Source organism: Apis cerana, linkage group LG2 (genome assembly GCF_029169275.1).
Source record: "Apis cerana isolate GH-2021 linkage group LG2, AcerK_1.0, whole genome shotgun sequence".
In the NCBI taxonomy this organism is placed as follows: Eukaryota; Metazoa; Arthropoda; class Insecta; order Hymenoptera; family Apidae; genus Apis; species Apis cerana.
The window spans coordinates 4,990,951-4,997,358 of record NC_083853.1 but is presented as its reverse complement, the minus strand read 5'-3'; the positions used below and the strand labels follow the sequence as shown (position 1 = coordinate 4,997,358).

The 6,408-nt window shown below is 35.3% G+C and overlaps 1 protein-coding gene and 1 long non-coding RNA gene across 14 annotated transcripts in view; both read right to left on the bottom strand.

Moving 5' to 3' along the window:
• Positions 1-2,116, bottom strand: part of LOC133665711 (uncharacterized) — a 29,292-nt gene extending 27,176 nt beyond the window's left edge. The window contains exon 1 of the long non-coding RNA XR_009828954.1: positions 92-2,116. This is a non-coding gene — a long non-coding RNA (uncharacterized LOC133665711). The remainder of the gene's footprint in view (positions 1-91) is intronic.
• The window catches only part of LOC107997758 (lachesin), a 307,455-nt gene that overhangs the window by 192,814 nt on the left and 108,233 nt on the right, over positions 1-6,408 (bottom strand). The gene's annotated exons all lie outside the window — the stretch shown is intronic.

Sequence of the window (6,408 nt, the reverse complement as noted above, 5' to 3'; positions counted from 1 at the left end):
ATGGAAAGGTACATAAAAACAATATACAAAGATATACAAATAAAAATACAAATGAAATAAAAATGAAACGAGAGTAAAAAAAAAAAATTACTAGTTTTCTCTCGTCACGTTTATTTCCCTTCGTTTTTTCTTCTTCTTTTTTTCTTTTTTTTTAACTTTTACTCAGAAAAATATTTGCATAAATTTCTTCAGTTTTGTTTCGAAACGTTTGTCTTTCTCGTTTTATCCTTGTCTTTTCTTTCTTTTTTTTTTTTAGTCCACGCTTTTACACTTTCGCTCGAGTATCCTTTCCTTCCGCTTCGACGCTGGTGCTCGACGAAGTCGAAAAGACCGTGCAAGAAGCCCGAGAAAAAGATTGACTGGCATCCTATAGAATACCCGTAATTCTCATCCTCCAAGGTGTTCTGATCCACTTGATCGACTCATTTCTCACACGAACGTGGACAAAAACGAACAGGACATTGAAGAGAGAAAGAGAGAATTTGTCCAATCATCTCGTATTCCAGATATATAATAATTAAATGCATAAATTATCATGCAAAATTTTCTCCATTTTAAAATTTTCAAGAAAATTAATGCTAGATTACTTTCGTGTAATTTCAATTTTGATACAATTTGTATACATTAATTTATCGCTCGAAGAATTTCTAATTTCTTTATTAATTGCCATTGAAGATTGCACGTTCAACTATCAAATATTCTGTCTAATCACAGTCTAATCATTTGTTTCTAATGATTCTTGATATGCCATTTTTTACATTTAGTAGTAAAATTAGAAGAAATTGTTTGAACAATTCGTCATTTTATACGTATCTTACATATTCTTACATTATCTACAATTTTTATCCAAAATTGATCGATTCATTTAATCCTTTCCATTTCTTCACGATAACGCAAACTTATGCATCCAGCAACACTTCCAAGTTGTTATTCATTGAATTCATGGGAATTCATTTGAATGTATCTTTAGCTGATCCTTGGAAATAATTAATTTTAATTGTATCCCGCGGGAAGGGTGAGGGAATGAGAGTTGATCGTCCGTTCGATTTGCTCGGAATAAAAGTGGAGAGAGTAATTTCGACGTGGCATAACGTTTAAATGGCAAAATGATATTTCGAATTCCTTGTTTAACCCCCTTTTTATCGTAATAATATCCGTGTGTCGAATCGATACTAATTAACACGCGATCGAAAATGGAAATTAATCGATAATACAAAACGATTTTTATCCAAATGATTATTTTATTATCAAACGGAATCTAATATTTCGATGCTTGAACCCTTTCTTCTCTTTTAATCTCATCCGCGATATCTCTGTACGTTTTCCACTGTCATAATGATTTACTTGTTTATTAATGCTCACGAATTTGACTGTATTTCATTTTTGAAAAGGGAACGATCTAAAGCGATGAATTCTATTCCAACAAAACATTCGACGGGACATTCGTGATGTACACATCATATGTTTACTTTTGTTCAAACTTCGAACGCTGTTCTGAGAAAACCAAATACGATGATATAGGTTTACAAAGATAATCCCTTCCTGGAACGCTTCTGTTGTTGTTGTATACGAAATTCAGCGTAAATTAAAAATACTTATATCGACATAACGCCTAATAATTATATTACGATTTGTAAAAATTACTTGCAAGAATTACAGGAAATAAAGTGATACTTACATCCAATATATATATATATATATATATATATATATATATATATATATATATATATATATATATATCAGACAAGAAAATCAAATACAAATAAAAATATTCAAAATATACGTACATCACGCTTTCTCAATATAATCTCTCGACTTGTAAAATTTTACCACACTTATTTCAACAAATAATCCTTTAACTCTTCCATTCCAAGTTTCCCAATGTACACTTTATTTCCTCGCACACAATTTCACTTCCTGACAACAATCCACTCGCCCCAATTTTTCCAAATAATTCCCAACTATTCCATTCTTATTATTCCACAACTCACATTCACAAAATTTCGCCCCTTTCCACCAACAATTAAACCCATTAAACGATCCTAAAGCGCCTGTCAAACCCGCAATAAGAACAAGAAGAAGAAGAAGAAGAAGAAAGAAAAGGAAAAAAGAATCTAACCTCCTCTGCCGTTTATCCCGTGCAAAGCCTCGCGAAATCCTCGCTCGACTGCGAGATTCATAGCGAGCACGAGTCACCTTAAGTCTAACCGAGGAAACGAACAGCTCCCCGCGACTTTAGCCTCCTCTCCCAAGGAGAATTCGATAAATTTTCCCCTTCTCCTCGCGAGATACCAAGCGAGAAACGGGAGAGGAAACGAACGGAAAACGAAAACATTATGGAGGAGGAGGTGCAGGGTGTTTTATCCCCTCCTCGTACGTATATCGTGGACATCCCCCCCCCTCTCTTTCTCTCTCCTTTCCTCGAATATACACGTTTTCCGCGGTTTGGCCGACTGTTTCACATTTTCAACGGGTGCCAAAACGTAATTTACTCGCGAGCGAATCGGTATTGGAAAAATTAGCAGCGCGGTCGAAAGGGGGGGATAAAAAAGCATCGTGGAAGGAGCTCGTGTAAATCTTGCTCGGGAGATCGTGCTTGTTAAGGTCCCTGGTGATCTATCGTCGAGGACGCGAGTAAATAACGGGAGAGGAGAGGGGAAATGGAATTTGTGATTGTGCGTTTTGAATGTGTTTCTGAGGAGCATGTATCTATTCACTGTTTATTAATCCTGTACATATAGTGGTAAGAATTTTATCTCGTTTTTCTTTTTTGAATAATGAAAATGATTATATAATGTTTATATAATATCTATGATGCGCCAATGAAATGAAACGTAGAGTTTGGAAAAAATATAGACATTACTTTCAACCACTACGAATCGCGATAAATTTCAATCACTGTACCTGAATTTATCCTATCTTCCAAATAAATCTCCTCGAGACGAATATATATATATATATATTCGGATAATTTCCATCGAATGCAAATACATATACATACATCTGGCGCGCCAATCACAGAAAATCACCAGCACGCGAGATAAAACACGGGAGACGAAACCAGCACAAGATGGAAACGTCGAATCTTATCATTCCTCTTCACCGGCTCGTGATCCGGACAGGGGATGCTGGAAAGCTGTGAAAAGGAAAAAGAGAGGGAGAAGTGGTGGTGGAAGAGACGCAGAAGAGATTGACCATAGAAGGTGAGAGATGTCGAGAGGCCACGTGAGAGGATAGATGGGACACATGTGGAACAAAGTGAAAGCTTAGGTATTTAGGATCGATGGTGATCCCCATTATTCTTTTTCCTATATGCAAATAATTTCTTTTCTTTCTTTCTTTCCGTCGACTGATCAACCTTGCTTTTCGTTTATCGTATCGATGCTTTTAATTATTCGTCTGGAATCTGTTATACGATAATCTATTTATACGATAAAGCTAGTAAAAATTTTTGATTACGACGAACTAATATTATTAATCGAAATTAGCGATATTTGAATAATAACGATATCTAATTATTTTCCATCGTTATTTTTCAATCATTCGATATACAAGATAAAATTTAATTACCTCGTTTTATTAATTATCACAACATCGTATGACTGAAAAAAAGAAAAAAATAGAATAGATTTGACAAAGAAGCTTTGACATTAATTCGTGGCGGGCTGGCTGGTTTGTTGCCCCGTGTCGAAGTTTTATTTCAGGTGAAAAGGTTCGGGAATTTAAAGGAATTTGCGAGAAAGTTTGCTGGAAAATGTTGTAGGGACTGTATAAAACGAGATGGTAGCCGAGAAAACTTTATAGTTACATTCCTTCGCCACTTCGTTCGGGGGAACTTAAAATTTTATAATACGCGACTGTTTGAGGTATATTTAATAGAAAACTTTCCAGATACGGAACGGATTCATTAAATTTTTTTCAATGTGCCGGCCAAGCATTTTCACTACCGATATTTTTCATAGGCACGAAAAATACAGCGAATAAATTGAAAGTTTCAAATTACGATGAATGCCGGATTTGAAATTTCCCTTCCATCTCATATATATGCGTATATACGTGCGTGTATTCGTGTTTTTATTGAGAAATAAAAATTCACCCGATTCAAAACGAGAATTATGTTTCAACAGTTCTATTTGGGAGGATTGAAATACCGATATAATTTTTCCGTATTGGTAACGAAATCACGGATATAAAAATGATTTTAAAATGCGCGGCGTTCACTTGATTTCTCAAATATATGTATATATATATATATAAGTCGAGATTCCAATAATATTCCAATAATATGTTTTCGATAATATAAAATTATATTGTTGAATTTCTTTTTTTCTAGAAATTTTAATACTCCAATTATTAATTTAACAATTATTGTATATTACATCGATGCGTCAATTAAAACGTTTCATCGTAACTCTTGCTAATTCAGTTGTTCGCTATAAATGCTGAATCTTTAAGAAGATACATACACACAATTATTAGAATTACTAGAATTATTTGACTATTCGAAAAAATTTACTTAGTGCCATTTTCCATTCCGCATTTATCGTTTTTAACAAATAATATCGGATAACTTACAAAAATAATTGTATAATAATATTCACTTTCAAATTTTATCTCGCGTCTTCTTTTTCGAACGAAAGGAACGAAGAAAATATACAAACGATTCGAACAAAACAATCGATGAATCATCTCCGCTCATTTCCCGAATCTCCATCATTATTTACAAATAGATTATACGTACAAAATATTCACGATTATACGTGCAAAATATTCACGAATAAAAACGTCGATAAAGCGTAAACAATACATCCAACCAATGCAAATTATTCGTTCGTATAATTTTACATGCTAAATCCATCGTAGCTCAAAAAAAAAGAAAAAGAAAGAAGAAGGAAAAAAGAAAGAAACGAAAAATACAAAACTCGGAACATTCATTACGAGTCTATCACGCGAATTACGGTATACGAATCGACAGCCTGGAGGTTCGAAAAAAAAAAACCGATACACGATGTATCTCGCGCAAAAGTCACGGAGGTATTACGTTCCTGGGGAAAAAAATCCGAGCAATACACCGACAATCCCAATAACACGTGTCGGAGGGAACGAAAGAAATCGCGAGAAACGTGGCGGGATAAACGAGAGAGAGAGGATAAATACGAGATCAACGTATCGCTCGTATCATTTTTCGCATTAAAAAAGAGAGGGGACGAAGGAAGAGAGAAATAATGGAATAAGTGGCGAAGAGACATAAACGAAAGAATCGGTTTTTTAAAAGGAAATTTGGATTTCGAATATTTCGTTATTTATAATTTTATTAAGAGATGTTATAAAGCTAGCCTGGTCGCTGTTACTGTTCTCTAAAAATCAGATTAAATCTCTCGTCGAATTTCATTCTTCACCGATATATTAGAACGAAAGTATCTAAAGATATATCGTTTCGTTTCGCGAGAAAGGAAAATAAAAGGGGAACGAGAAAAGGGAACGTATCCGATAAGAAAGCAAAGAAAGAAATAAAGATCGGTAGAGAGACATAAAGGACAAACACAGGTGTATCTGCGGCATAAAGAGGATCGTATAATAAATATTGATTAAGAGACACTCTCAAAAAGATTGAAAACGATTTAAAAATATCGTAACTAACGTTATCGATCCTCTACAGTCTTTACAACAATGAAACGGCACACTGTGTCGGCGCATTTCACAAAGAAAAATGAGAATTCCAAAAAAAAAAAAAGAAAGGAAAAAAACGATACACGAATAAATGCTACAAGGAGAGGAAGATAGACATGGTAGAAAAATAGAAAAAGCACGGATGGACATCCGTAACGTAACACGATGGCGCATATATTGACGCGTTTCGCAAATCCGTCGCGCGAAATGGATCGACAACGAAAATTCCTCGAGGGGTGGAAAAATAGCAGCGGGAAAAAAGGTGTACGAAAAAAAAAAAAAAAAAAAAAAGGAAAATAAAACCAGGCAACACCAGCATCCTTCTTTCAAACCGACCAACATTTAAGCGAATCGTTAGCACGCCATTTACCACGCGGCTTGGATCGTAATTCACGGCTCTGGTTCGATCCGATGATCGAGGAACGCTCGCGTAATTATTTCGAGAGGGATATTCAACGCGACGACGACGGACCGAGCCTTGAAATTTTTTATCTCCGTCCTCTGGAAAACGATATTTATGGGTATGCAGGTGGGATGGAGCAGGAACGAGAGAGAATAGGATGGCGAGGCGGCAGGTGAAAATCGGTGAATTGGGGTGCAAGCGGATGATCAGACCGCGAATTCGATACGTGATCCCTTTTGCGAAACTAACGAACGTAACTGGTCCCGTTTTTTTCAATGGAAGAGATACGATTATAAAGAAGGATTTCAGAAGTGAATTAGAGAGACGCCTCG